The following is a 6,725-nucleotide window of genomic DNA, read 5'->3' on the forward strand; positions in this document are numbered from 1 at the left end:
CTTTAATTTGTAAAGTAATTTATGATGCGGGACTTTATCAAACGCTTTCTGGAAATCAAGATAGACTACGTCCAGTGATTTGGTTACGTCATAAACAGTGAAGAGGTCGTTATAAAAGGTTAATAGGTTTGATAGGCAGGATCTTTTGTTTCGGAAGCCATGTTGTGAGTCCCCAATCAATGAGTGGCTTTCAAGGTAACTCACAATTTTGTCTCTAATTATGCCCTCAAGTAGCTTACCTACAACCGAAGTTAGACTAATGGGCCTGTAATTACCTGGTACTTTTTTGTCTCCTTTCTTGAAAATCGGTGTCACGTTAGCCTTTTTCCAATCTGAAGGGACGATGCCTTGTCGCAAGGACATATTGAATACGGTTGTGAGGGAGGAGAGTATTTCGCTCTTCGTTTCTTTCAGCAGAGTTGGATATACTTTGTCAGGTCCAGGACTTTTATTTGTTTTAAGTGAATGGAGAGCTTTAAGGACTTCATCGGTTGTTATTTCAAAATTAGGCAATGCATGCTCGAGATTTACAATAGTACTGGTGTTGGTGGTAGCGAGAGGAAGACTGTTAGTATTAAACACCGAGGAAAAGTAATTGTTTAAGAGGTTTGCAATGTGTTGGCTGTCAGTCACTAGTGCACCGTCGCTGTTTGTTAAAGGTCCAATACCACTTTTGATCGCCTTTCTGTTGTTTATGTAACTGAAGAAAGATTTCGGGTTATTTTTACAGTTGGCTGCAATATTTTCTTCATATCTACGCTTTGCCTGACCTACTAGTCTTTTTACTCGTCGCCTGGCATCATTATAGAGTCTAATGTTCTCGGGCGTGCTTTGTTCTTTCTTTAACCTGTAAAACAATTTTCTCTCATTGACTGATTGTTTAATTTCGCATTTTCTCTCATTGACTGAGAGAGAGAGAGAGAGAGAGAGAGACAGAGACAGAGACAGCGCGACAGAGAGACAGAGAAACAATCAGAATCGTACTTACAATCAGGCTCCTCAGTATGGCATCACTAACTACCTAAAACATTATCCTATATTTAACTCTGGCCAACTAACACGCGGCAAACAGGCGGCGGTGTACCTAGGTGATAGTTTTGCTGCCCCAGACGGACTTTCAACATCAACCCCCCACCCCACCCACACCCAATGCCTCGACCCTTGAGTAAAACATCTACGTTAATTTTCACTTCATTTTACTGGTAATAAAAAAATATATAAAAAGTTAAGCACAGGCAAGCAACTGAGCGATACTATGACACTGGCAACTGCGCAGTGGAGGAATACAGTGAGTGAGTTTTGTTTATATAGATATTTTCCTTCAGATTTATTGTGGATTTACGTGAGAATTATATTTTTATAGAGGAATACAGAGAGTGAGTTTTGTTTATATAGATATTTTCCTTCAGACTCATTGTGGATTTACGTGAATGATATTTTTATAGAGGAATACAGAAAGTGAGTTTTGTTTATATAGATATTTTCCTTCAGATTTATTGTGGATTTACGTGAATGATGTTTTTTCAGTACCATACTTTAAAAAAAATTAGCGTTCAGTGTCACAGGAAAAAAAAGGAAAAAGAAAAAAAGAAAAAGGCTATGAGGAATACAGAGGAATACAGGGAATACAGAGATTGAGTTTTGTTTATAAAGATATTTTCCTTCAGATTTATTGTTGATTTACTTGAATGATATTTTTTCAGAACCATACTTTAAAAAAAATAGCGTTTAATGTCCTCCCCCCCCCACACACCCCGCCTGCTACGCCACTGCAAACAGGGAACACACGACAACACGAATATCAACGGAGCAACAAAATGAGAAACGATCCCTTCAAAAAATAGTTATCCATGAAAGCAGTCCACTTGAGTAAGATAACACGCTCGTCCCTTGCCTGGGCCAGTCCGCGACGAGACGAACACCGCGGCGGAATCTATATAGTGAATCATTTATGGTTAAAGCGTTGTGCCTCTTCGGTTCGGTGAAGGAGGTAATTCTCTCTCTCAACCTTCATCACAACCGCCATCATGCAACTCTGTCATCGCTAACTCATTCTCGTTACTCGCCTCATCACTCCTGCCTCATCACTCCCTGTACCGAATTCTTTAGGGTATCTGTAATGGTTAAAGCGTTGTGCATTTTTGATTCGGTAAACAAGGAAGCTAACTCTCTCGCCTATCATCATAATCACCATCAACAACATTAGATAGATAGATATTTTATTTGCCACAAACAAAGTTATTTATTAATGGTCCTAATATGCATTTACATACTATTAATATGTGGTGCGGTATCACATGGGATGCAGCTGCTAAAAAAAAAAAAATCCGGGAAACAACTTAAGCAATGAATAGATAAAACAAAGAAACCTAGATTAAACACATTGACTTAAAACAATTCCATAAAGCACACATAAAACAAAAACTTAAAATCAAGTCATGAGAAAAACCAAAAATAAGATCAGATAAATTAACACATTAAACAAGTAAAAGATAATTGAATAAAACAGATACTTTAATTACCATCATCAAATCATCCTCGTTACTGTCCTTATCCCTCCTGCCTTCTTTCTTTTTACCGCCATCCCTCCCGCCCGCTCCGACCCCCTTTGTTACGCTTCTCCTTACCGCCCGCCTCCCTCATACAGTTCTTAGTTCTTACGTATCGGCGTCGTTGCCCCTTGATCTCGGCCCCGCCTTTGTAGCAGCAGGACTATCAATTCAACGCTTCTTCTCTCCTCGCCTCTTCCCTTCTCACTTCTTCTCTTCTCGCCTCTCCTCTGACTTCTTCAATTCTCGTCTCTTATCTTCTCGCTTCTTCCTTCCCAACCTCCCATAACCTGCGCCGTCAGCTGTGCCCAAGAAGTCTTCATTTTCCTCTAGAGCTCGTGATTGCACTTCCCTAACGCTACGTCACGGAAAGGTCGAGATTCTGTTGGGTCAAGGGAAGACTTATACAAATTCTTGATGAACACTTTCGATATATTTGTGTCTCATTATGTAGGCGCCAAAGATTATGATTCCGCTATAAGAGTAAAATGAAAACACGCAGGGCAGGAGAATGTTTTAATGGAGATGTGAAGGCATGACAGGAAGAGGAACGAGTTAAAAGCACAGCAGGTTCCAGTAATGTGCGGGGAACCGAATCACTGAAGCCTTGACTCTGAAGCCTCGAAAAGACCAATTACTAAACGACAGTCTCACCACCATCACCTCCACCATCACCATCACTACCACCACCGCCTCCACCATCACCAACTACCGTAACCAAACATGAACTACCACACTATCACGTCCAGTATCATCACCACCACCACCATCACTACCACAACTACCATCACCAATATGAACTAACACACTATCACATCCACTATCATAACCACCAACACCACCACCTACATCACTACCAAACCAAAAGTAATGGCCATCAGAACAGCCACCAACTTACAACATCACACCACACACACACACAAAAAATGCGTCTACAACAAAACGATTGCCAACATGACCATTAAATCTATCACCATCACCGCCTTCATCACCACATCTACAAACACACATCCACTTTCATCATCAACACAACCCCACTCACCACAACCATCTGCATCACCACCACCTTCGCCGTCACACGTCCCCATCCAACATCACCACCACAATCTGCCCCACCACCACCACCACCACCGTCCTCTCATGCACAAGGAAGCCGCTCTATACCACGACCAAGGGAGATCCTAACGCCGGTATTCGAGACGTTTTCAACTCTCACAACAAACGTTTTCAAAGGCCACAAGGAGATTAGTCGAGTGATCATTAGTGCCTTTTCAAATCCATGGTAGAGAAGTCTTGCTCAAACTATTCACTAGGCTCATACAACTCTCCCCCTCATGGAAACACCCACCACAACCTCTACGAAAGCCTTATCAAATGGGAGTGTGTCGGCCCCGGAATGTTTGAGAATATGGGCCGAGGTTATAAATCATGTCCTCGCGAGTGTCTAGAAACAGGCAGGATTTATAAAGGTGGAGATAGAGGACGAGTTGACGGGAATGACAATGAGGTCGGAGGCCGAAAACTGAGCTTCCATCAAACAAAAACAAACAAACAAACACAGAAACAAGAACTACTACTACTACTACTACTACTACTACTACTACTACTACTACTACTACTACTACTACTATTACGAGAGAAAATAAAAAAAGAAGAGATGGGGGAGGGGGGTCAGAAGGCGTGGACGCTTCCCTAATAATGTCCAGGGGTTGAGGACTCGAGGGAGGAGCAGATTGATGACCTCTCTAGGCCTCTTCTCCTTCTCTTCTCTCCTCTCTCTCTCTCTCTCTCTCTCTCTCTCTCTCTCTCTCTCTCTCTCTCTCTCTCTCTCTCTCAGTAATTCATTCTTTTCTCAAACATTTTCCTTCCCTAAGAACGAAATTAGTTATAAAGTCGTAAAATAAAATGAAAATGAAAGTTGTATATTGTAATTACGGGAAAGGTGAAGTTCGTTACCTGCACACTCCCTCACGTAACAAGGTCAGCGATGGAAGATACATGAAAAATACCTGTTCAATCAAGAGTATCTGAATCACTGTGTTTACTATTGAGGAATGTCAGATTCATCCTTTATCTGATCATTGTCTTTTTTTACCTGAAGTTAATTTGCGTCGTTCACAAATTCTCGAGACTACTGTACTTTCTAATATCACTAACGTTATTGGTATCATTATCATTATTATTAGTAGTAGTAGTAGTAGAAGGTGGCGGTGGTGGAGAAGATAGTTGATATATTGATACCATTATATTTATCATCATTATTATTATTAGTAGTAGTAGTAGAAGGTGGTGGTGGTGGTGAAGATAGTAGATATATTGATCCCATTATTTGCCATCATCATCATCAACATCAATACCCGACACTCGTAGATCCATTACCGGGTATTACACCATTACCGGATTCTTTACAGGAGCAGCGAGTAGCGGGCTTTTTTTTATTGTTGTTTCCTTTTTTGTGTGCCCTTGTGCTGTCTCCTTTGCTGTAAAAAAAAATGGTTAGTTACTTGCACGAACGACGGCCGGTGAGGCGAGGCGACGACCCAACGACTGCAAACAACAACAAAGACAGAGAAAAAAAGAATAGATTGGACAAGAGACGAGACAGAGAGAGAGAGAGAGAGAGAGAGAGAAGAGGAGGAGAAGAGTGAAGAAGAGGCGAGAAAAGAAGAGAAGAAGAGAGGAGAAGAAGCGAGAAGAGAAGAGGAGAGGAGAGAAGAAGCGAGAAGAGAAGAGGCGAAAAGAGAAGAGAATAAGCGAGAAAAGGCGAGAAGGGTCTCTCTCTCTCTCTCTCTCTCTCTCTCTCTCTCTCTCTCTCTCTCTCTCTCTCTCTCCACATTTTTTTCCATCATAAGTTTTCTTGTTTGATTTTTTTCCCTCACCATCCATAAAAAAAGAAATAAAAATGTAGACGACTTGGCTTGACGGAGCGGCGCGGTGACTGTCATCCTACTTGGTAACATTGCTTGAGCCACGTGCCGCAACGTATAGGGATGTATACAATCTTATATATAACCCGTCCGCTGCGATTGGCACGGATTTCGCCTTCACTGGTAGCCTGGTAACAAATGCTCCCAGGTCTTTCTCTGCCTCTGTGGTGGGTAGTGGAGTGTTTCCCATGTGGTATTGGTATGCTGGATTTCCCCTCGCAAGATGCATGACCTCACATTTTTCTTCACTAAATTGGAGCAGCCACTTTTTGTTCCACTCCTATAGTTTGGTGATGTCTTCTTGTAGGAAATCCGTATCCAAGGGGTTAATACTCGCACCAGTTGTTACAAGTCAACATTAAGTTCAGACCCGAGAAGGGGAGTCCCTACAATGTAAACAATCAAAATTAGTTGCATAAAAGTTATCGCATTTTTTTTATATACTCCCAGACATCCGGGATTCAAGGAGAAAATTACAAATGATTCGAGAGTGATTTCATGTTATCCTCGGCAAACTGCATGTATGTTTACTTCACCAAATAGAAACCAATCGATTATTCATTAAGACAAAACCAAATAATCATTAAAAACACGATCAATATTTCTTTAAAGTATCAATATTTCCTCGCTCCTGGTAGTTTCACGGAATGGACGAGTCTAGCGAATGGTTATCTAGCAGTAAAAGGCACGAGGCATTTGAGGGCGCACTTGTGAGGCTTTCCTATGACACGCGCGTCCCTCTTCTTCGATGCGATAAGCGATGATTAGCGGACATGTGGTGGTGGTGAACGTATGTGTGGGATATGTGGGGTTGGTGACGAGTGCGGGTTATGTGGTGGTGAGTGGGACATGTGATAGTGGGTAGTGGTGAGTGTGTGGGACATGTGCATGGTGATGGTGGTGGTGATGGGTGGGGCATGTGGTGGTTGTGGTGGTGATGGGTGGAGGATGTGGTAATGATGTTGTGTGGGGACATTTGGTGATGAGTGAATAAGGGGGAAGCTTATTGCAGTGAAGGAGGAGGAATGTGAGTAGAAGCTTGGAAAAAAGAGGAAGCGTAGTAGAAGAAAAAGAAGAGAAACAAGGAAAAATGAAAAGAAAAAAAGAAGAAAAGAACATTTAAAAGATAAGGAAGATGAAGAAGAAAACACTCAAGATCAGCGCCCATCACCTAATACTACCTTATCCACCTCCCTCACCCCCCTCGCCGCCCTCCCTCCCTATCCTCTCCCGCCCCCCTCGGTAACCC

Source organism: Eriocheir sinensis, chromosome 62 (genome assembly GCF_024679095.1).
Source record: "Eriocheir sinensis breed Jianghai 21 chromosome 62, ASM2467909v1, whole genome shotgun sequence".
Lineage (NCBI taxonomy): Eukaryota > Metazoa > Arthropoda > Malacostraca > Decapoda > Varunidae > Eriocheir > Eriocheir sinensis.